This window comes from Dendropsophus ebraccatus, chromosome 4 (assembly GCF_027789765.1).
Source record: "Dendropsophus ebraccatus isolate aDenEbr1 chromosome 4, aDenEbr1.pat, whole genome shotgun sequence".
In the NCBI taxonomy this organism is placed as follows: Eukaryota; Metazoa; Chordata; class Amphibia; order Anura; family Hylidae; genus Dendropsophus; species Dendropsophus ebraccatus.
The window spans coordinates 62,985,915-63,012,748 of NC_091457.1; positions in this window are offsets into that span (position 1 = coordinate 62,985,915).

Consider the following 26,834-nt stretch of genomic DNA (forward strand, 5'->3'; position numbering starts at 1 on the left):
ATGTGATCATTCTTCACATGTATAAGAGGAGGCAGACACCAGGCTATCCCAGGAGTTTGTCTGGTTATAGGCTATAACTGTCAGTGTAATACTGCAGTACAGAAGTACTATAATATAGTATAACATAATCACAGCTTTTTTGTCCCCTTCAGGCAGTGTTTCTAAACTGCAGTCCCACCAACAGGTCCTGTTTTGAGGATATCCCATACTATGTCCCGACTATAGTTATATCACCTGTGAAATACTAAGGAAATCCTCAAAACATGACCTGTTGGTGGGTCTTGAGGACTGAAGTTGAAAAATACTGCCTTAAGGGGTTAAAAAAGAATAATTACCTTTTCCAATAAGTCCTTTTTATTCACTCCAAAAAATGGAGGTTCTAATTGTTCCTTTGAAAATAGAGCAGCAGTATGCATGCTGGGCCAGGGCTTCATTCACACACTATAGAAGTGCTCTAGATAACCAAGCGCTGTATTCCACAGTCTTTGTCAGATTTATAGAATTTGAATGGAACAGTAGTGTGCATGCAAAACATCAATGACTGTTTTACTCATACAGGGGAATCCTGAGATGGGTGGGGTGCTAGCAACTGAACCCTCACTGATCAGTTGTAGTCTTGGGATAATGCCTTGCTACACCTAGAAGACTAAAATAGGCAGCGTAATCTGGCCAAAGACCTTTCCATAATTCCTGATGTACATATTTAGTGTCATATAGCTTCATGCAACGCAAAACAACACAATCCATAACCTCATCACCACTGGTGTCCCTTTAGGTTGTTTTTTGTTTGTTTGTTTTTTTTGGGGGGGCAGTTACTATATTTACATTATAATACGATATTATACAATATAATTATATACAATTATTATACAAAATAATGTCTTATAATTCTGTTATTGATCTATTAATAGAGGCGACAATTAAGTGTAGTATGAATCTCTCAAAGAAGAGGTATCTGCTCTTACATAATATCTAACCCTGCCAAGATTTCCTCTGCTTGTGTTTATGTCTGTTGTGTTACATGTCAGCAAATCATATTAAGCCCCCATTCGCTTTTTTATGGGAATTATTACATGCTGCAGCTTTCGGTACATCACACACTGCAGCTTGTTTTAATTGTTATAGCCTTGAAGTGTTGTGTAAGCTGTTTTTCTTTTCTTTTCTATTCCCAAACTGTCCTAGCTGACAGATTCTCAAGATTTATGTTGGAATTTTACAGCACCAAATATATGCATCTGCAGTAAGACAAAAGCTGAATTCATTCCAATATGTGCTAATTAATAAATATGTATTATGCAGAAGATTATCTTGCAGATGCTCATGTTCCTATACCTGGGAGGATTTGACAAATACTATATTATAAGATACAACTATGAAAATATTTCTCTGAGTAGGGTTACTGTTGTTATGCCTACCTGGGAACAGAGAGCAGTATATTTATTTTACATTTTTACTTTGCTTTACTATTTATAGATATATGGCTTTATTGACATCACATTTGAGGCATCTTTTTGATGTATGTGTTGTAAAATACTCCCAAATATATATCTCCAATGGTTGCATCTGTATGTCAAACAGTGTCTTTAAACACATCTAGATATATAATGAGCGGGAGACATAAATGATGAGCCTAGGAAGGAAATCAATGCAAAACAATATCAATTTGGCCATACTGAGGATCCTACCAACCCTTCACTAACAGGCTATAAACATACTTTTTATAAAAAATAAAAAAAAGTACTGGCAAGCTAGTAAGAAAAGGATATATTGCACAAAATCTGTTTCTCTACACCAGGATTTAATAATGTTGGGACTGCCAACACCAATAAATAATTGTGTAATACTGGCAGCAATATCAAGTGTCCTCTCTACATGTTTCACAGCATACATGGCATCATCAGGAAGTATGAGATTCTCTATTGTGTAGCAAATCTGAAAAAAATTCAGATTCGCAGCGAATCAGGTGTTAAATTTGCCTCGTTGAGATTCGCAAATTCGCCAGATCCACTTTGTTTATCGGTCGCTGTAATTCCACATTCAGTTGCTGCAACATTCGTTCACTATTTGTTCAGTGTAATTCCACATAGTTCATTCTTTTGTTGGGATCAGATGGAGCAAACGATTGCAGTAACAAACGTTATTATGATTGCAACTAACAACTATTGTTCTGTGTAAGATTTGTTTGTATGCAATTTGCGAATATTCACAAATTCGCAAACTTTGTGAAACGAACTTCCGAGTGGTTCGCTTATCTCTAATGGGGTTACTTCCATGTGCGTTTGCGTGTTTTATGATTGACCGGAAATAGAAAACAGCAGAACTACAAAACGAGTATTTTCTATAGCTCCCATTTTCTCCCTCACTACGAGACAATTCATCATCCTCTGATGTCACAGCAGGCTTGGCTGGGTCTTGTCTGTGACCTCTAGCCCCCCAGAGTTATGTTACCATCTCTGACCAGCCCCTTTAGCCTACATCACCATTTTCCTGCCATATACACACACACTGATTCTTAACAAGACCATTCAATAGGTGTGCAGGTTGGATCTAGCTATAGCAGTTGTGGAAGAAGTAAAAGGCCACCTTGCAGGATTCTTAACTAGACACTATTTTAACAGCAGATCCTACCATAAGGAATTTAATGCATTAGCAAACAGTATGGAGAATTGCACTTTTTGGGAATGTAGATCATTGGCTTAGTGGAAAGGACCATATGTGTTTTCCAGGTGGAATTGTTTTTAATATACTCAAATAGCTTCACACAGGCATTAATGCTAATGTTCCCAGTGCCCCCATTATAAATCTTCTGCATAATTAGTATTTAATTGCTATTTCTTTAGACTCACACTGTTTTAGTTTTCATTGTGATAACAGAAAGTAAGATATCATAGTGTCAGAGACAACAGCTTTATCATTTCAAATACAGAAATATGTATATACCTTTATTAAGTTATCTCTTTATAAACTTATTGTACTGTGCCATGTAAGGCAGAACAGAAATTCTAAAGAACAATTCTTTGTGAAATGTGTATGTTTTCAAACTTGAATTTTCAAGGTGTCTGTCAGATTGTAGTGGTAAAACAAGTGTAAATAGTTGTGAAATGTTTTATGATGTCTCAGCACAATGGATCTGGAATAGAGATGAGCGAACCTCGAGCATGCTCAAGTCATTCCGAACCCGAACTTTTGGCATTTGATTAGCGGTGGCTGCTGAACTTGGATAAAGCCCTAAGGCTATGTGGAAAACATGGATATAGTCATTGGCTGTATCCATGTTTTCCAGACAACCTTAGAGCTTTATCCAAGTTCAGCAGCCCCAGCTAATCAAATACCGAACATTCGGATTCGGATCGACTGGAACCTGGTTTGCTCATCTCTAATCTGGAACTAAACCCTAAGCGTTACCTGAAAGAAAAGTATATGTGTATGTCTACATGCTATAGATCCTGATGTATGGACAAAAAAAAGTACCCATTAATTTCTATGGGGTTATCCATACATGCATTTTAAAAACAGATCTGTTTTCACCACTAATCTGTTACACAAAAAATTAGGACCTGCACTTACATGGTCTGTTTTTGAAAACAAAAGCTCCGATAAAAGTCAATAGGTCAATTTTTAACAATGTTCTGTGCGTTTTACTGCATTTTTTACTGAAACATTGTCTAGGAAGCCCTAGGCAGCAGTGGCGTAGCTACCATAGAGGCAGGGTTGCCAGTTGCTATGGGGCCCATTCAGGAGTGGGGCCCATTCAGGAGGGGGGCCCGGGGAGAAGGTAAGAAGGTGTGTCCTTCTGCTTAACCCCTTATGTACTGCAGTGTGTAAGTGACCCAATCTTTACTTACATGATGCAACAATCAAAAGACAAAGAGATCTCCTCTCATAACCTCTGACCTCTGTTCTCCAGCTGTGCCAGCAAATAAGAAAATGTGCAGAGCTCCGTGCAGAGGTCAGGGGTTATCAGTGCACCAGCAGTAAGGCAGATATCTCCTTGTCTTCTAAACATTGGGTCACTTACACACTGCAGCACATAAGGGGTTAAGCAGAAGGTAGTCTGCTCCTGCATGTATTTAACCATAAGGCTCCTGATGGGCCCTTATAGGTAAAAACAGTGGACTGACAGAGCAAGCAGCCACTGGCTCTCTGCTTTGCCAGTCACTCTTGTGGCTGCAGCCAGGGTTTTTGTTGTGTTTTGTGTTGTGCATAGCGAAGGGGGCCCCTTAAACATTTTTGCTATGGGGCCCCGTGAATCCTAGCTACGCAGGTTTAACCCTGTAGCCATTTATTACCCTGTATCCGTTTTTTTCAGATCAGCAAAAACTGATGCATCACTGAGGCCACACTGATGGTTTGATCTGATCCATATTTCTGAGGTCTCAGGCAGAAAATCAATGCGTGAATGAAGCCTGTGCTGACACATAAGTTTGGAGGTACTGAACCCAATGAACAGGGGAAACCTTAATCAATAAAAAAAAGGTGAGTTTGTTGCTGAAATGCTGACAGATACTAAATGACTTCTACTGGGCTATTGCATTGTTCTGACACCAGTATTCCAGACTAGAGTTTTGTGGCTGAGGAACATCTTACCAGCATTTACCAAATAGATAACAACAGCTTGTCTACTCAGAAGGTCCCTTTCTGCTCCCCGCTAATTCACTAAAGAAATATTCTGGGCTGGGGTGATCTTTGGTCAGGAAAGGGAAGGATGAAAAAAGTTACATGCTCTCACCTCCACCGCTCCCCCCAGCGTTGATATAGGTATCCCGCAGCTCCGGTCCCCAGGACGTTTCCTGGTAAGAGAGGGGACCTGGGCCGTGACATGTCAGGCCCGCTCAGCCAGTCAGTGGCAATGGTAGGGTCCCAACTCGGCTGCTGACTGGCTGAGCGGGCCTGACTCGTCACCTCCCTGGTGTCCACTCAGACCTAGAAGTGACCAGAGCTGTGGGATACTGGCATCAGCACTAGAGCGGAGGAGGCGAGAGCATGTTTCTACTCTCATTCACCCCAGCCCGGAATTCTTCTTAAATCCATTACTTCTGCTAATGTCGCCATTAATGGCAAATGCAGAAGCACCTGCAGCCAGTACAGTTTGCAGAACATGATGGAACATGTGGCAGCAGTCAGGGACGGATAAAGGTTGGAGGAGGCCCCCATCGCCCCCCCCCCCAAAAAAAAAAAAAAAAAACAACTACTCAGCAAGTGTGGGTATTATGGCTTAGAGCAGTATTGCTCAACCTTTTTTTTTTTTTTTACCTCGGGGCACCCCTACCGAATAAAGTTTAAAAAAAAAGAAAAACGTAATTCAGTGACTCACAGGTGACGTCTTCTTTGATCTGAGGCGTCTTTTTCCTTTTCCTCTCCATCAGTACTGGACCACCATGATGATTTCTTGCAAATATAATTAATCTCTTCAGAATCTGCCAGACAAACATCTTAGGCTCTTCACTTTTCCAGCAACTTCCTTCCCTTTTTCCCAAGCATAAGATTCTAAACAATAGATATTCTGCTTTTTGGTGTCATGTGCAGTAAAGTCAGTAGATATGTAGGTTGTCGCCTGTATATGGGATCCCCTGCTGTACCCCCATATAGTAATAATGTCTCCAGCTGTGCACCATATAGTAATAATGCCTCCTGCTGTGCCCTTTGTATAGTAATAATAACTATTGTAGTTTACCCCTCCAGTGCCAGAATGTCCCCTAGTATTTTATATAACCCCTCCACTGCCAGAATGCCCCTGTAGGAGTTAACTACAATACTAGGGCCATCCGGGGGGGGGGGGGGTTAATCCCACTCCACTGTCAGGATGCCCCTAGTACAGTAGTTAACCCCTCCCCTGCCAGGATGCCCCCTAGTGCTGTAGTTAACCCCCCTCCAGGATGCCCCTAGTACTGTAGTTAATAACCCCCCCCCCAGGATGCCCCTAGTATTTTAGTGATTAACCCCCTTCCAGGATGCCCCTAGTACTGTAGTTATTAACCCCCTTCCAGGATGCCCCTAGTACTGTAGTTATTAACCCCCCCCCCCCCCCCCCCCCCCCCCGGATTCCCCTAGTATTGTAGTTATTAACCCCCCCCCTCCAGGATGCCCCTATTATTGCAGTTATTAACCCCCCCCCCTCTCCAGGAAGCCCCTAGTACGGTAGTTACTAACCCCCCTGCAGGATGCTCCTAGTACTGTAGTTATTAACCCCCCCAGGATGGCCCTAGCACTGTAGTTATTAACCCCCCCAGGATGGCCCTAGTACTGTAGTTATTAAGCCCCCTCCCCCCAGGATGCCCCTAGTACTGTAGTTATTAACCCCCCCAGGATGCCCCCTAGTTCTGTAGTTATTAACCCCTCTCCAAGATGCCCCTAGTACTGTAGTTATTTACCCCCCCAGGATGCCCCTAGTATTGTAGTTATTAACCCCCCCTCCAGGATGCCCCTAGTACTGTAGTTATTAACCCCCCCAGGATGTCCCTAGTACTGTAGTTATTAACCTCCCCCTCAGGATGCCCCTAGTACTGTAGTTATTAACCCCCCCAGGATGCCCCTAGTATTGCAGTTACCCCCCCCAGGATGCCCATAGGAGATCCCAAATAAATGCCCCTGGTCCGCGCAAAGTAGAAAATAACAAACCTCCCTCTCACCTGTCCTCCGTTCCAACGCTGCCCGGCCTCTTCATCTTCCGGCAGTCCCTGACGGATCGGTCTTCTCCTGCAGGCGAAGATGTGGGACGCTCTGTATGCTATATAAACTAAAATTCTTTAATAGGTATACACGAGGCTTACACAACAGTGTCTACTTTATCATTTAATAAATTGGTTTAGCTGCACCATATAAGATCTTTATGGCCGTAGTGTTCTGATGCGGGCACATCAAGACTCCCCATAGGGCACAATGAAGCAAGCAGCCGGAGACGCTCGCTTCATTGTGTGAACTGACAGGGTATCCTACAGCCGCAATTCACTGAATTACGGCCGCAGAAAACTGACATGTCAGTTCTTTGCGGCGCTGCACGAGTATTCCGGCCAGAGTGTATACGATGTGTATACTCTCCGGCCGGGATCCCATAGAACTATAGGCTATGTTCCCCTCCGCACAAAGTACGGCCGTTGTTGCCATCGGCAATCGTACTTTTACGTAGTGTGAACATAGTGAATAAAGTGAACATAGTGAATTATGTAACATAGAACATAGCTGTAGCTTATACTGTCTGTGAGAGATTGTATGCAAAATCAAGCAATTATCAAGTATCTATAAATTTGTTTAAGTAATTTAGGACACCAGAAGTCTACTTAGAAAAAGGACTGTTTCTTACTACTATTCTTCTTAGAAAGTGTTCACTTGGGGAAATAGTAATGTTATTTTTGTTTTTAATACACTTTAGAGGATGATCTCTGTATTACAGAATTTAATTTGTGAAGCAATTACACTTAAAATGTTTTACCGCATTCCCAACCTTTAGACAGTAAACAGCTATTTGGTGTCACAGACACAAGGATTTAATTGTCACCCTTAAATTAAAAGTAAGTAGAAAGATAGACTTAATTCAGAGGATGAAAAAGCCAAAAAGGATTGTGTCTGTTTATTGATCAGCTCTTTATGCATTCTGCTTTGACTTAGTTGTTGAACTAAACTCATTACCACAAATCATTTAACTTGGATTTAGAAAGATGTATGTTCTGCAGGGCTTTAATTATGGAGCAAGGTGGCTTCAAATAATGTTCACAAGAAAAACTAAAAGACTTAAACTTTATTGCTATATAATACATAGAAAATGCATTGTTTGTTAGATTTTACATTTTAGACCTCAACCACACATCCGTTTTTTTCTGTCGGAAAATCAAGATCCTCTCGATTTTTATGTTTTCCACACATTTATTTTTAAAGTAGATCACATTTTGGTCACCGATCCGTTCTGCAAAGAAGTAGGACCCGTACTTACACAGTGCATTTTTGTGGAGGCTCAGATAAAAGTCAATGGGAGACATTTCCCAAAAGGCTATAATGCCTTTTTATGGCACAGATCGCACATAAAATATTGGCAAACGCTGTTTGCACTTTTGGGCCAGAGGGGCAGAAAGGGGCATTTAACATTTTTGCGCTGGAAAAATGTCAGGCTTCGATTTGTGCATATGAAGGGGCTCCGGAGCACAAGGGAGGCTTCGGCACTGCGGGGACATTTTTAAGCCGGCGCAAAAACGCCAGACTTAATAAATGTCTCCCCAAGGGTCAGTTTTGAACAGATGACATACAGATGCGTGCCATCCATTTTTACTAAAGCATTGCCTGGTGACCTCTAGGCAGGCTCCTCCCAGTGGCCATTTATTACCATCCTATTCATTTTTGTGAAACCTCAAAATTAATGCATCATTAAAGCAATGCAGATTCTTCAGGACATAACTGATTCTGATCTCTGAAGTTTTTGAAAAAAAACTGATGAGGTCTTAACCTGGATTTTGTAGAATATACAGTTGTTTGTTTGGTTTTTTTTTAAGTTATTTAGATGCACTTTGTAGCAAGAAACTATTAAAGAAGTTGTTTAGCAAAATAAATAATTACACTGCAGGCACCTACTGTATGCTTACCGGTCCCCGTGTCCTCACAGCATCACGTCACCTGGCTCCGGGAACCCACAGGATGTCATCCTGCACATATCACTGACTGGCTGAGTGGGGCATCCATCTGCCGACATAGTCGTGACATAGTAGGGGGATGGAGAATCCCAGTTGGGGTCTAGGAGCAGGACGCGGTGCTATGAGGGCACGGGGATCGGTAAGTATAGGTTCTTTATAACTTTCCCCCACTTCCTGCTCATTCAGATTTTTTCTTTTTTTTTTTTTCTTTTATACTTGCCCGTACTTCTTCTTTAAGCTTAAAAGTATCTGCACCATGTAGTTCAGAGACCAGATCTCCTTGACTCTTTTCTTAAAGGGGTTATTTAACTTAGCTAAAAAATTTGATATCCCTTGGGATTGTGCTAAAGTAACAAAATGGAGCTATACTCCTAGTGCTGACCTCAGGAGATATGGCACAAGACCACCAAGGCTAATGATTCATTGCAGCAGTGACATCGGTACATAATACTGCACCTGCAGCTGTGTAAACTGAGTAAGTTGAAATAACAGGAGCAACAGCACTGGAACTGGTGACAATTATTCTGTCATTTTAAGACAATTCCTAGTAATTAGAAGATTTTTAGAGAATGAAGACCCTCTGAACGATTAAATGAAAGACTTTCAAGCCAAGTTTACCCACTATTTTTTTTTCCATTAAGCAACAGCCGTTTTTGGAGGTTGTTTACTAACAGTGGTCAGTTGAATTGAAGTTAAAGGGACAACGCCCGTAGTGTATACACACTGTCTTAACACCAAAGGTGTTAGGAAGAAGAGAGTATTATCCAAAGGCATTAAAGAAGAGAGGAATAGTGTCCGCACTCATCTATTTGCATCATAGAACATGCTGTATTCAATCCAGACTTTAGTTGCTTTTTTAGTTGCAGTTAAATTACATTTATTTCTATGTCAATAATTCCTCTTATTATAACAACATTTTAGATGCAGGAGGAATAGGAAGTTGTTCCTAAAAGTCCCAATATACAAAAAGCCAAAATAATACACTAAGGGGGACATTTACTAAGTCTGGCGTTTTTTGCGCCGGGCTTAAAAAATTTTCCTCAGCGCCGATGCTTAACGGATTATGTAGAGGCACAATGCACATGTATTGAAACCTATGCGCACGTATTGAAACCTATGACAGCTAGGAGCTGGCATAGGTTTCCTTAACATTTTTCAGCCTGAAAAAATTATAAATTGAGCAGACCCAGAGCCCTTGCCCTGTTCCATCCCCTATCCACCCCCTCCCTGCTTCTCTGGCGCAAAGGGTGTAGAGAGGCCCGATGAAAAAATGTATTCGTACAATGAGCATGTGTGAATAATTTTATTTGCTTCTGGACCCTCTATGCCAGAAAATGGCCACTCCACCCCATAATAAATGTCTCCCTAAAGGTGCAGTGTTGCATCATATGAACATGAAGTAGATCATATTGCTGTTGTAGGAGAACCTTGAGCCGTGGGACCCCAATGGAGTCCTCTAACATTGATCTTCACTAAAAAAAAACTTGCACATAAGCTAAAAACAAGGTCACCATGCAACTATATGTACCCACTTTATGCAGTGCTACAATACAGGCCCAAGAGATACACTGTGCCAACTTATGTATACCAGAAATACATTGTGCCACCCTATGTACCACAGAGATAGACCATGCCATCTATCTGCCCCCCTTTATGCAGCATTGCAAGAGTTATACTGTGCCACAATACATGCACTGCCATGAGGTTTTGTGCTGGTTCTCATAGATAAAGACATTCAAAGGAGCTTAGGACACAGTCTTCAGGATACATTCTGGAGATCCAAAAGACCAGAAGACCAAAAGTAGTTCTAAACTACTACTCGAGATAGTTTTGGATAGGTGATACTTGAGTTGCAAGAATCTCTTAAGTGAGTTTTAGATAGAAGACTTGTAGAGTAGATAAGATGAGACATTCCAGCTTGAAGCAGATTAGGAGCTTGGAAAAGCCCCTTTAATTTTTTTGTACTAGAGAATAGAGATGAGCGAATAGTATTTGATCGAATACCTATTCGATCGAATACTGCAGTATTAAAAAGATTCGAGTTTGATCGAATATGTGATCGAATATTCGAATCTAAATTAACTTTACTAAAACAGCTAAACAATTATTTAGCTGTTTTAATAAAGTTTACTGCTCCCTGGGAAAGCGGGGAAGCAATATTACAGGGATAGGTATAACCAGGGTTAGCGATCTCCAGCAATAATGCCGATTCCTGTAATAGTTAATATTTAAGTAATAAAAAAAGTTTTGTTCTAAAAAAGTTATTTTCATTGTTCAATAGCTTAATTAAAATGAACCCATGCGTTTGCAATTAAATATACTGTTAATAAAAAAATAAAAAAATAAAAAATATGTATATTTATTTATTTACAGTATATTTAATTGCAAAATTATGTATTCGTTTTAATTAAGCTATTGAACAATGAAAATTACTTTATTAGAACGAAAATGTGTTTTATTAATTAAAAATTAAATATTACCTACTACAGGAAACTCTATTGCTGGCAAAACCTATTGACAGTAATACAGCTGAATGTAATAATTAATACTTTACTTTAATTAAAACAGCAAATGTTTCTTCTAATGATGCAATTTTTTTTATCACAATAGCAACATTAGAAGAAACATTTAGATTTATATGTCCGCTCAGCTAATTGGCTAAGCGGACATATAAAGAGCCGGTCCCGTCACACTAAGCTCAGTGTGCCAGGGACCAGCGAAAAGAGAAGAAAGAAGAGAGAAGATAGAGGACATCGGAGCGTGAGACGAAAGCTCCCCCCCCCCCTGTACTACACCAATTCCAACAAGGAAGGGGGGTCACTTAACCTCTTCCTTGCTGATATTGGTGCAGTCTGATATCAATCTGGCCCCCAAGGGGTTAAGTGGGGACCCTTACTTTACCCCCTGGAGGCCAGATTGTTCAGTATGGCACCCATACTGTTCAGTATGGCACCCATACTGCATCCTCCCATGCAATGAATTCTCCTTTAACCCCTTGGGTGCCACACTCTAAGCAGTGATCTGTAAAGATGCTGCATACTGTAAGGTGCACAATATCGCTCACAATGATGGGTGTTGTGCTCCTGTTTGTGTGTTTGTTGGGTTAAAAACCAAGCAACAGCAGCCTAGTAACACCAGGGTGAGAAGGGCCATTGTTTTTGGCCCTCCCCAGCCTTAATATTACCAGCCTGGACCATCCAGGAGCGACAATTTTGACGCTCTGGGATTCCCAGTACCTCTGGTGGCATTGGGTACTGGGGTAATAATGGGGGGGGGGTTAGTGTTAGCCATTTTATACCGGCTAACACTAAGCCCCGACTTAGTAATGGGTTCCGTCTATTAGACGGCTTTAACTACTAAGTCTATATAGTAAAGAAATAAAGACACAACACAAGTGAAAAATATTTTTTATTCAAATAAAAACACCCCAGACCCCTTGTTGACCATTTTATTAAAAAAAATCCCAACAACCGCTGGTCATCGACGTAGTCCACAGGATACCGATATCTGAAAAATAAAAAGGGAGAAACACAAAAAAACACACAAACAGGAGCACAATACCCATCATTGTGAGTGGTGTTGTGCACCTTACAATATGCAGCATCTTTACAGATTGCTGCTTACAGGGGTCAAGGGAGGATGCATTGCATTCCCTTTAACCCTTTGGGGGCCATACTAAACAGTCTGGCCCCAGGGGGTTAAGTAAGGGTCCCCAATTAACCCCTTGGGGGCCAGACTGATGTCAAACTGCACCCATACCAGCAAGTAGGGGTTAAGCGACCCCCTTTCCTTGCTGGGATGGGTGTAGTGCAGGGGGAGAGGTTCTAATCACCCTCCGATGTTATCTTCTCTCTTCTATCTTCTCTCTTCTCACTTCTCTCTTCTTTCTTCTACCTTATTAACAGTATATTTAATTGCAAAAGCATGGGTTCATTTTAATTAAGCTATTGAACAACCAAAATAACTTTTTTAGAAAGAAACTTTGTTTTATTAATTAAATATTAACTATTACAGGAATCGGCATTATTGCCGGGGATCGTTTACCCCAATAATACCGATTCCTGTAATACTGCTTCCCTGCATTCCCAGATGTATCCAGAGGTGTTTGCATCACTTTCTAAAGATGTCTTGGACTTGGTGACCTCCAATTTGTCGAATCTTGATTTCCAGGTCCCAATGATTTTTCTCAAATAGACTCTAATGGGATTCGATATTCGATCGAATAGTCGAATATCAGGAGCTATTTGAATTGAATCCAATCGAATAGCCGAATATTTCACTATTCTCTCATCTCTACTAGAGAATAAAAGCATTTCTTCACATTTTGGAATCCAAGCTGCATATATGAAAGGTACAGTGTGTCTCTGTGACCTAACAGCTATCTAACAGTGTCAGCAGTTTGGAACATTAATTAGAGCTGACAGATTTCCCTTAACCTCTTAAGGACCCATGCCAAATGGGTACATCATGGAATCCAGTCACTTAAGAACCCATGCTGTACCTGTACGTCATGGAGTCCGGCGGCGCTTTGAAGTAAGCTCAGGAGCTAAGCTCACTTCCAATCACATGGGGACTGGCTGCTATATGCAGACAGGTCCTCACTGTTAATGACTGGCCGCCGCTGCGATCGCGCCACAGCCCGCCATTAACCCCTGCACTAACATCACTGATCGGGACCCCCACAGCGTGACTGCGGGGGTTCCGATTGTTCCATCTGACTTCCGGAGGTCTCTTACCTTCCTCCCAGCAGTCAGATCGGCGATCACTGTATAGAGTCTGCACAGGCAGGCTCTATGCAATGATCGCAGATTACACTGATCAATGCTATGGTATGGCATAGCAATGATCAGTATAATAAATCCAATGTTAAAATGTTAGTCCCCTAAAGGGACATAATTTTTTTCTTTTAAAACATGACATAGCCCCTCCCCCAATAAAAAGTTTAAATCACCCCCCTTCCCATTGTATAAATAAAACACATAAAAATAAATAAACATATACTATACTGTAGCGTGCTTAATCGTCCGATCTAATAAAATAAATCAGTATTGTTAACGCACGCTTGTAAACAAAAAGCGGTAGAAAAAACACGCTAGGATTGATTGTTTTTATTACATTTTGTTTAAAATAAAATGAAAAAAAATTGATCAGTTATGTCATTTGGGGTTTGGAAGTAGCCTTTTGAGACTCCTTGTGAGACATCTTGATGTACTTGTTGGTAATCACGAAAGTCTCTGAAGTTGACCCAGTACAATCACCAGCTTTAGTTTGGCTGTGCCATCCAATCCTAGCCTAACCTTTTCAGCACTTTGATCAATGCTGATCACTGTGATTATCTTTGAAGTGATCTCCCTATGTCATGTTCAGTCAGCCACTAAATTATGATCAGAATAACACATATAATTATGTTATTTTGTTATGTTAGGTAAACTGTGCAAAAGAATTAAAACATAAAAGTGCTTTTCTTTACTGTGCTATTATTAAAAAAAAAAAAAAAAAAAAAACATGAATTAAACAGTCACTTCCATTTATCCCATATTGATGTGGTTCCTTTTCACCTCATATACCCTTTCCATTTACAGGATTTACATCATGAAATTATGTAAATGGAACAAACCATCTACTCAAGGATGATACCAGTAGTGGACATATTTTATTATAAGTGCCTGTGATTTCCTTCTGGTAATTTAGAATGGTGGGTAACTAGTATAAATCAGACCCTGCACAAGGTTAACCGATATAAAAACACTTGTAATATTTAACCAATATACCTTTTATAAAGAAACAAGCTCAAATTCAGGCAGAAGTAGGAAGAAAATGCCAGCCAAGAAAAACTAATTTCTACCAATAATACTGTTGTCACAGAAATAAAAAAAGACAAGTATTGAATGTTCAGTCGAACTCCGGGATACAGATTTTATTGCCTGAGCAAATGACTACAGCACTTTAGAAGAAATGACCAAGTTATTAAAATTGATTTCCAGTCACTCTTGTAGTAAATATAACAGCTGGGAAACCTTTAATTAATATTCGCTGCCCTTTGCTTATATTGACACACCAAATAGGGTCATCTAGGGAGAAATCGTCTATTACATTTATGAAATCCAAGTTTTTGTCTTGCTGAGAGTTCTGCATGTTTTACTTGACTTTCTAAAGGATAGAAAGAAAAAAAAAATTCCCAGGCCGAGTGCCAGGAGTGCAGAGTAACAAGTAATACTAAGTGTATGGAGATAGGACACTGCTGGCTAGCACACCCATTAGATTAAGGATGCATGGTCACACACTGACAGCACCAGCAAACCTTTTTAATTGTGCATTCTATTTGCCCCTGATCTGTATATCTAACCCGCAGAGAAGAAAGACATTTAAGGATTATCAAGGAAGCTTTATAATGAAGCTGATACCTCTTTTGTCTTTCCTTGCACCAGTTACGGCAGAAGGGATACTAATTAGAGAGTGAATTATTAGCATCCCATGGTGCTCTGTGGGGGAATTAAAAATGAGTGTAGTTTGTTGCTTGTATTTTGGAGGGCCTGCGCTAGTGATAATATATTCTTGTTTCTAGGTAAGCAGCAGGGGACACCTTTTATTATTATAATTGTTGTATAATTATTGGTCTTTAGGTTAGCTATTGTCAAATAAAGAACCAGGAACAACATTATTTTATTGAACAGCAAAAGAAAGAACATGTGATACATATTCCTAGATTGCTCAGAACAGTCTCCTATGTACTTTCTTTGGAATCTTAATTAGATGTTAAAAGCTTTCATAATGGTCCAGCAAGGCACCTTGCAGGGTGATGTAGCAAACTTCGGTTTTAAAGGGTGATATATGAAGGTGTTGTGGTATCCTCATTTGTTTATTAAAAAACCTAGTGAACGGTGCCTCTAAATGTATTTTATAGCTCCTTTGGACCCATTTTATGCTTCATTTGCGAAGTTTATTTCTTGGAAAAAGACTTACTTTGTATGTTTCTTTGAATAATATTAACCTCTTAAAGGCTATGTTCGCACAACATCAAAACGTCCAGTATTGCTGCTATGTAATTGACTTCAAAGCAATCCATTGAAGAAAATGGAATGACGGACTTCCAATGAGCACAGTGTATAAAATGATGGACGTTGTGCGAACGTCATAATAATGATCATGACAATTATTTTCAGATGTCAATTTTTTAGTTGTTCACACACTGTATTTCTCTTTTTACCGTCCTTTCACCCTTTTTACTATTAAATTCAATGGATTTTTCATTTAAAGACACATCCAAAGGCCAATAAGTCCACCTAATTATATCTAGTCTACCGTCATTATAATGGCACTGAATGAATGGCACTGTACGCGGCTATCTTTGATAGTCTTATAGCAAGTAAATAGAGCAGCAGCTAGGCATGCACACTCCCCCTTCAGAGGGTTTGAACCAGGACTGTGATCTGTGGTAATCCCACTGACCAAAACCCATCCAGAGGATAGCTGATACAGGATAATCTTAGGATAACCTCTTTAATAAAAAGTATATATATATATATATATATATATATATATATATATATATATATATATACAAACGTCCAGTATGAAGTACACTCTGTTCAGACCGATGCAAGGGTGCCAGCAGCTGGAGACCGAATCCACGTCTCCCCGTAGATAATCAAAGAATTCCGCAGCACAACCATGTGGTGAAAAAATCCAAAATTGTGTTTATTCCATATCAGTAGAAAATTCCATGCAACGTTTCTGTCTCTTCTCGAGACCTTTCTCAAGCATAAACATAGTGAGTAACACATCCATTTTATACACACGTGAAGTCAGCTGCAGTTGATTGTCAATCAATGTGACGTCATAGTAAAAGTGAAATCGTTCACAATATAGGGTCCAAAAGGACAGAGTGTACATTGGTATACAATTACTTGTGCATTTATATATACATATCACACAAAATCATAGTGAAAAAAGTGCTACATTTAAAATAATATGTAGTTTGCTGGGCGGAGTCAGCCACCACTCTCCACTGCTATTGGTTCTTCATTCACATCTCAGGACGTCATCTCCCTGGTGTAAAACAACCTCTCAATGCAGGTGTGTGCAGACTCTCACTCTGCCCGTCCCTGTGGGTGGATACATGGGAGGACCTGTGGGGGCTCGCTTCTGTAGCTCCAATCTCAGTAGGTAAATATGTTATTATACGATCATACTAAAACTCAGTAGAACATCTGTGATCTTCAAGGAGCAGGGGCCATAATAAGTACAACTTGCAAATCCAAACGGACTGTCACTATTCGGAACTCCATCCATCAAACTTCGGGTTATCCGGCCTGACGCTCTTAGCTACGTGTTCACACACAGCGCTAGAGCGAAAGTGTACCTAGGTGTCTCAACCACCCTCAAAACAGAGTGGGAGATTCCCATACCTGCCCAAACCCAATAATAAGTTGTGAAAAAGTCCTATTGTACTATATCAGTGTACTAACCCCATAGTTGGAATTAACCCCATCCTGATGTTACTGGTTAGCAGTGGGTTGTGGTGGATTCCTCGCGCTCAGTCTTGATAATTCTAGAAAAATTAAGAGAGAAAGAATGTGATTACTCAAAATTATCAAGGTACAAGACCATCATGTTGGGGTACGCTCAGGACAAATCACCCCCCAAAAAAATATTCACTTATACATATACGTATTAATTTTAAACTCCACATTAAGACCCTTTGGTTGTAGGGTATCCAACCGAAAAATCCATAGTAATTCCCTTTTCTTCAGTGCTGTCACACGATCACCTCCCCTAGATAATGGGGGAATATGATCTATGATCATAAATCTTAAATCCCTCTCACTGTGTTTCAATTCGGTAAAATGTTTCGAGACAGGGAGATCTTCTCTCCTCTGTCTGATGGAATATCGGTGCTGATTAAGTCGGGTGCGCATCTCGCAAGTGGTCTCACCCACATATAGTAGCTGGCATGGGCACCAGAGTACGTAGATTATCCATTTGGACGTGCAGGTAAGATAAAACTTAATATCATATTTTTTATTTGTATGTGGATGTACAAATTCATTCCCTTTGTGCATATAGGTGCAGGTAATCCACTGTCTGCATGGAAATGACCCCTTATTTTTAACCATAAGGAATCCCTGTCCTGTTTTCTCTTTTTTTTGTAAATCCGATTTAACCAACTTATCTCTCAGATTACCACTTCTTCTGTAAGACATAAGTGGTGGGCATTGAAATTCTTCAATCATTTGGAAACTGTTACTCACAATTCCCCAGTGATGTCTAATGATGATAGTTATTTTGGGGGATAAGTCATTGTAAGAGGATACAAACGGTATTCTATTCCTTTTCTCCCTTGTATGTGTACTGTCCAACTCATATATTCTATCCCTGTGTCTCATCAACAGGTCTCTGGGGTATCCCCTCTCCTGGAAATCCCCCACCATCTCCCGCAGTGCGGACTCCAGTCTATCAGGTGAGTCTGTAATTCTTTTAGCCCTTATCATTTGGCTATAGGGTAGGCTGCGGACCATTGGCCTAGGGTGACAGCTAGAAAAATGGAGACACATATTGGTATCTGTCTCCTTTCTATATAGGTTTGTCCTCAGTAGATTGTTTTCTAGTGTAAGTTTTACATCCAAGAAATTGATCTCCTTGTAAGACTGTGTCAGTGTAAACTGAATATTACTGTCAATGCTGTTCAAAAACATATGAAACTCCTTAAGGGAATCCTCTCCCCCTGTCCATAGGAGGAAGATGTCATCAATGAATCTCCACCACCCCAGAACATGTCTGGAGTGATGGGATTCAAAGACGACATCCTCCTCCATCGTGGCTATACAGATATTGTGCTGCGGAATTCTTTGATTATATATATATATATATATATATATATATATATATATATATATAGTGATATGTACAGTTATCATATGTTAATAAGAATACATATATTTTATATATATATATATATATATATATATATATATACACACACACACACTGTATATATATATATATATATATATTCTCCTTAACATATGATTACCATACATATCACCATACTGTCACACTGTTACTGGCCAAATCCAGTAAACAAAGATCAACATTACCAATAACACTATATAAGAAATATTATTGCCCCACATTGATCACCACACAGTGACTACTATCCTAATAGCATTACTAAATAAAATCCACTATTTTATTTAGTGTATGGGCGAACAACCAGTATTCCCGCATACACTGAACCATACCGTAGTTACCAATGGTAACAAGGCTGTGAAGGCTATATAAGTTATTGCAGTGTAGTTACATCCAGTGACTCTCAGGGGGCATTTTTCGCTAACTTTTCCTTTTCTTCTTCATCTGGCCAAGCCATCATGAAGACTTCTCCTAGCAACACCTCATCTCAGCAGAATCTGTCAAACAAACATTTTAAGCTCCCCACTCTCCATCACTCTCATCTCTAGACAAACTCCCCATTTGTACTACTTCACACTGTTAAGTGCCCATTTTGTGCCCCTAGGTAGTATTTAGAGGTCCTCAAATATCAGTTTGGCCCATCTGTTCCCTCACATAGTAGAAATGCCCCATCTATGCCCTTATATTGTAGTTAGGCCCTTCTGTGCCTCCAGATAGTAGTTAGGCCCCATCTGGCATCCATCTAGTATAGACAACCTGTAAATGCCCTGTATATTAGATGGGCCCTCTGTGCCTTCCTATATATTTAGCCCCTATATAGAAGTTAGGTCCCCTCTCTGTACCCCTTCATAGTATTTAATTCCACCTGTAGGTTTGAATCACCCTTGTAGGTCATCCCATTCTAGTAGAAAGTATCCACCACGTGAGCATCCCCTGTTGGCAATCCACCAGTAGTTAGCAACCCCAGTAGGTTATATCCCCCTGTAAGTAATTCCCCATGGTAGACGCTGCCCCTTCAATAGGTAGATATACTCACAACAGAGTGCAGTCAACTGGCATCCTTGCAGGGCACTGGAGAAATGAGCAGCCTCTTGTGGTCAGCGGCATAATGCTGCCTGCAGCCACAAGTGATTGGCAGGGTGGGGAGCTATTATTTAACTGGTGTAAAATCCCACAGGGGGCATAACACTTGTCTGGGTTCGCCAGGTGCTGATGCCAGCCTGGGGGCCCACTGGGGCATTCCCCAGTTCCCCAGTGGGCCAGTCTGAGCATGTCTGCATAGTTGAAACATAAATTGAAGAAATCTTCATAGTGGTCTGAGCAGAATGGAAAAAAAAAAAACAAGATGAATGACTTACTTGTGATTCACTGGATGTACTGTAAATGTTACTTCTGTCTTTGCATCTGATTAGCACAATAGACACTCTGAAGGTTTGCAGAAAGATGTTTGCTGGTACCTTTCTTCCTTATAAACAACTCCCAGCCTATCATTATCATTCTAAAAGTCGTGCTGGGAGCTGTAGTCTCGCACATTTTGTTAGCATGTTTTACTCTGCTGGATATGTCCCCTTTAATGTAATTCTGTCACTTAGAGTCAAAGAGACATGTCAAATGATTTTTTAAGTCATAGTGACAATTAGTTACATCACTAAGGCTAGGTGTATAACAGATGTCAGGTAAACCTGCATGTGTTTTATCATGACATATTGTGCATTTGCAATGGTTTGTTGAACAGGTAAAACAATGTTATACTTGTAAAAACTGTAGTTTAAAGTCTGTAGCTCAATGCTGAATTTAAGCTTACATCTGTCTGTTGAGCTTTTTACCATAGAACAAGACCAGAGAAATCGCTGCAACACTGCTGTGTTTTCCCCTAAAAAAAAAAAACCCGCTGTGGGAAACCATTCTCATGTAGTTAATTATCTTTGTCTATCATCGTCAGTATAAACTTTTTGGTAGACTGATTTGAAGTTGAGCATATTGTTTCTATATTTTTATGTTTTCTGCATACAGCTTGAGAAGATTACATTTGCAGCCTTTGCAAAGACTGTGATCATATCTGTGGACAGTAATCTTCAGGTGGTGTATCAAGGGGGTAGATGCTCTACATGGTGAGCTGACTTCAGAGGGATTAACCACGAGGTGCTAGAATTAGTGTTACATAAATTCAATTCTCAGCAAGCTCAATGTATACAGTGCTCACTTCCTGACTTGAGCATTAAGGCTTCATTTTTTTACATATTCATGTTGTGACTCTTTTTTCTATAGATGATTCATGTAAGGACGTAAAAGTGTATTAAGAGGAACAATCAATAAAACCTCTGACAACAAAATACCCTGATAGAGACCTAGAATTCTAAACATGGTTATTGCGTAACCGCACAAATGTTAATAGACTCAGATCCAAATGAAGATGTGTGCAATAGATTCTCATTTAAATATTGAAATTGTCTTTGATCCCAGGTGTCTGATGTTTACTTACTGGAATCTCACCACCTTGTCTATATACAGGTATGAGGCATTTAGCTGCAACAACACTTTTCCCTCAAGTGTTGAATATTAATGGAAATTTTCCTAAAACAGTTCACAAATCCCTTCATGTGCAGCTATATGGTATATACTTCTTATCTGAGAGGCCAATTATGACTGAATAGCTAATTGGGCAATCTAACACTACAACTATCACTTGCATAACATAAATTATTGCTAATTTTTCAAGAGCTATGAGCAAAACAAAAGCTATCAGACACTTATGGGAGTCAGGCTCACATAACGATTCAGGTTGTCTATACATTAATAATCCTGCTGAAACGACACCTTAATAGCAGAAATGTGAAGCAACAAATAGGAATTAAAATGACTAGATGTTATTCAAGTCGGCTAAGGTTAAGTGGGGCTTTCTTTAGAAACATATTAGAAACGAGAATTTCAGCGTCTTCTCTATGACGCCTTGCCTCTACATGCTGACCTGCCTTCTTGTGTCTGTCTTACGGATCACTAATTATGGCATTTTCTTTCAGAAATTATGATGTTCTAAATTAGAACTTTGCCTCTTGGCAATTTAAGATTTGCATCTATTTAAAGGGACAATTATTACGCACATGAAAAAAAAAACTTCAGTTAGGGTAATACTATAATACAGCATAAGGGTATGTTCACACGCTGGAACAGACCGGCCGTTCCGTGTCCGTTCTTTGCGGCTCCGCATGGGATCCCGGCCGGAGCGTGTACTATGTGTATACGCTCCAGCCGGGATCCTATAGAAGGCAATGCAGTGTTTCACACCATACAAAGTATGGCCGTTGTTGCCGATGGCAACAACGGGCATAATTTTGCGCTGTGTGAACTTAGCCTAAGCTTGTTTACATGTGGTACATGCTATGGTCATTGTTTGGCACTCAAAAAAAATGGCTGTTGTAGTGAGTGTTAAACAACGGCCATGGTTGCAATAAAAATAGCATTGAAATCAGTTAGAAGGGTGGGAAATAATTGACATTTTCGCAGCCACAGCCGTTGTTCAATACATTATGTGAAACAACGGCCACTGTTTGCATTGACTTCAATGCAACACATTTGCATCAGAACAATCAGAACAGCTGTTGTTTTAATTGAAAGCAACAAACGTTCCTGTCATAAAAATACCTTTTGTGAACATAGCCTAAACTTATAAACATATATATAACCTGCAATCCAGTCCGCCTGATCCTTCTGTACCTCAATATCATTTAGGGGGTTTGTCAGTGGGTTGCCATACACACAACAAAGTCCTCCCGACGGAAACTGGAAGGATTCGCCAATCATAAGGGTCCATTCACATGTGCCAGATTTGCAGCAGATTCGATGTTGAAGATTTGATGCTGTATTGAATCATTTAGTTAAATTGATATCTGTAGCATCATATCAGCAACATCAAATTTGCTGTGGATCATGTACACGTTATGAGGGCATTTAAAATGTGTTGTGATGAGACCAAAAAGTTCTATTGTGGTCTCATCTGACTACATGACCTTCTCTCATGGCCTCCTCTGGATCATCCAGATGGTCACTGGCAAAACTTCCAACAGGCGTGTGCCAGTGTGAGCAGGGGGGCCTTTTGTGCCCTGCAAGATTTTAATCGATGGTAGCATAGTGTGTTACTAATGGTAATCTTTGAGACTGTGGTCCCAGCTCTATTCGGGTCATTGACTAGGTCCTCCCATGTAGTCCTGGGTTTATTCCTGATCGAGGAAAATTGACAGTCATCTTGTGTTTCTTCCATTTTCTAATAATTTCACCAACAGTTGTTGCCTTCTCACCAAGCTTGTCTATTGTCCTGTAGCCCACCCCAGCCTTGTATAGGTCTACAATTTTGTCCCTGGTGTCCTTAAACAGCTCTTTGGTCTTGGTCATGGTGGATAGGTTGGAGTATGATTGATTGATTGATTGTGTAAAAAGGTGTTTGTTTGTTTTTTTTATACTGATAACAAGTTCAAACAGGTGCTACGAATACAACTAATGTGTGCAGTGTGTGTGTGTGGGGGGGGGTATTTAAAAAAAAAAAAAAAACAGATCAATGAGATCCAGAATTTTTGCTAGATGGTACGCGATCAAAAACTTATTCCATGAAATAAAATGTTAAATAATTATTTAAAAATCATACAATGAGATATTCTGAGGTTTTTTTTCTATAAATTCTATCTATAAGAGTTTAAGTACCTACAATAAAAATTACATGCCTCTCCATTCTTCGTTCTATAGGTGGGAAAACTTGCAAAAGCCTAATACTTATTTCCCCCACTGTATGTATATCACAAAGTTATAATCTCTTAGGAATTGCTCATAATCTCTTGTTTTGAACACTCTAAAGAATGCTTGTTCATAATTATCCTTCCTGAGTGAAAGGGCCAGCGATCAGCTGATGAACAAGAAAATGGTGATTCAATTGGCTGATCAAATCCTTTGTGCGGTTATGTAAATTAGACTAGGTTCACACTGGAAAAACGGATGCACACAAATGAATCCATTTTTCAATGTGTTTTTCATTCTTTTTTCCCCAAAAAAATGGATGGAAAAAAAAAAACGGATTGCAAAAACGTAGCGCGAACCCAGCCATATTGTTATAGGCCGCACGCCGTCCACTGTAAACAGGTGATGCGCCGTTGACAGTGATAAATTTAAACAGTTGCACCAATGGTCCAGGATCAAATGGATCAAACATTATGAAGACTCAGCAAAGTGGTACCAATTACTGAGAACAGCTCTCATTATCGGGGCATCATCAGCCTCTCTAAAGGGCCTTTAGAAGTGAGAGGAATTTATTGATGAATGTTAATAATTAAAAACAAGCATTAACATTTTAATGGAAATCACTAGGGAATCAAGGATAATATACTGTTTGAGACAATGTAAAACAATAGGCATTGTCTTTGTGTTGTTGCAGAGGATTATGCTATATTTTATGCTATGTTGTAAGTTTGTGAACTATACCTATACTATGAGATTTTTATGTGCATTATTCCTCTGCTGAGTGTTTGCATTATCTTTGTCTTATGACATCACTGTGACTGAGCTGTAACTTTACTGTGTGAATTCTCTCATGTATCATTGTGATCATTGTGTGCACAATCCCTGTATGGTGATATCACTATAAATGTTATTCCTGTATAGTAACATTCTTACTGCACTGTGCCATCACTATACGCATTACCATTGTGTCTTAGTAAAAGGCATATCACACAGATTAGCCACCAAAATGATCAGAAGCATCTGACCTTCTAATCTCGGAGTGATTCTTTAACTGTAAACGTAAAAGTCAGGCTGAATAAAAATTCACTCGAATGTATTTCTATCATGCACTAACCTGATAATATGACTTAGCCTTTCAGTATAAAGTAGCCCATACACTTATAAACAGATTAACCAATTGTGGATTTTAGACTTTACCATAAAAGGAAAAAAATGAAATCCAGCAAATAATTCATTTTCCCAGTTGATTTGGGAGGGGATGTTATTAGAAGGATACATAGGGTGCAAGGATGAAGCCATGGCTTTCTTTCTGTCTTTTTCATCTCTTGTTATATCTTTATCTTTTTGTATGTCTTCTATAAAGGGTTTTTAGAGGATCCTTATGGAATAAAGAAATCCAAATTGTAAATCAAGACACATTTTTATCTTGCTCCCATGCAGTTAATAGGATAACAGAGGTTTTTTTATAACTGCTAGTTTTAAAAAGGTTTTTTTTAGGTGCAGACATAATGAAACCTAAAATGTCATATAATACCATCACTGAATCTCTGTAAGGACCTGGAAATCTAATTACCTCCCTGCATTCATTTTTACTCCATCTAAAAGTTCTTCATGTTATAGTAGGTGAACTACACAGTCAGCCTACAACTGGATATGATTTACTCATTTAAGGCAAATGACAAGGGCAGGTTATAGAAAGGGCAAAGGTGGAATTTGTCTACCAGCATCAACCACCTAGAAGTCTCCACCAGTCTTTTGTCACCAGTCCTACCAACCTTTTAAACCAGCATGACATGGTGTAGCAGAATGGATTGAGAGGAACCCAGGGACCAGAGAAAATCACTGAAAGTATGAATGAACAAATAAATATCCTTGTCACAGGCCAAGTAAAGGTATATGATGGTTCCTGTAGTTCCCCCTGGGGCTTCTCTGTTACTGCTGCCTGAGGTGTTGGTGGAGACACCTTTGATGGTGATGAGGTGCAGAGTAAGGGCCCTATTACACAGGAAGATTATCGTATGAAAAATTGTTAAATCGTTAAACAATAATCGTTCTGTGTAATTGCAGCCATCGATCGAAAAATCGATGATCGTTGATTTAGAGTTGAACCTAAAATTATCGTTAGCTGTAATTTCACATTCGTTCACTCAAGTTCACTAATCGTTCAGTGTAATAGCACATTGTTCATTGTTTTGCTGGGATCAGGAGGCGTAAACGATCATAGTAACAATCTCAATAATGATCGTAGTAACGATCGTAACTAACGATTATCGTTCTGTGTAATATGGTTAACGATTTCAGGTTAACGATAAACAATCTCGTTTGCGATCGTTTATCGTTAGTCCTTAATCGTTTAAAATCACTCCATGTAATAGGACCCTAAAACCGACAACATAGAGCCAAGGTCTTGAGGTGCAACAGTGACTTAAACTTGAGGTGCTTAAACTTGTGGTACATATGATATACAGTGTTTTTCTGTGTGGTACCCGCTAAAATGACCATCAGCCAGTGATGGGTCACTTGTGCTGGTGAGGAGGTTAGGGTGTGAAAACAGAGTTGCCCTTTGTAGTACTGGCAGTGAACCACTAACCCAGAGGGATAAGAATCTTACAGGGTATCTGGGAAGGATGTATGCTACAAGTTTTGGATCCCAGAAGAACTAAGGGGACATCGAGAAATTATCTCTTAGCATAAACAGAGTGAAGAGTAGGGTAGATGGAAGTTGATCAGGCTCCTTCTCTGGTAGCTAATAAAAAGAAATAAGCTTCATAGCTTTATATTTTCTTCCCTCACACTGACTGTCTTTTGTTAGTTGGCTCCTATATAATTTCCTCACAGGTGCTCATAAGCTAGTGGTCCCCTCTGTTGATGTTGCCCACAGCAAGCTTCTTACGTAGACTCTGACTGAGCCCAACTCCTCACACAACTGCCTTCTTATAGGGAGCTTGTTAGCATAGCCCAAGCACTTTCTAGATGTTTCTGTCAGTTACTGCAATACACTAAGGAGGCAGTTGGTGGCGCTGTAGCTAACTCGCTAACGGTGTGTAGATAGTGACCCATCTCTACGATAACCTGTCTCTATACTATATATCAAAACAATTACATAGAAATTATGATTACACAGGGTCCATTCTTGTCCCAGCCTTAAAGTGTCACTGTCATGAAAAATTTTTTTGCAGAAATTTATCGTCCAGGTGATTTTAAGAAACTTTGTAATTGGGTTTATTAGCCAAAAAATGCATTTTTATCATGAAAAAGCAGTTTGAATCTCTCCCCTTGTCTTCATTGTTTTCCTATGGAGAGAGCTAAATAAAAGACCAAAACAGGACAACAAAGAGTTAATCTACAAGGATTTTGTTATGAATTTGCAGTGTCCCAGAGCAGGTGTTCCACTGTTATTTAGAGCATAGTATATTTCTATTCTATGCTGGGACTAAGGCTGTAGTTCACACTCCCACCACTAGAAGTCACTATGTCCTAAATACTTTATGCACCACAACTGAAGGAAGCTAGACAAAAGGGTTGGAGAGATTGTCCACTCAAAACTAACTTGTCTCCTATCCACAGGATAGGGGACTAGTA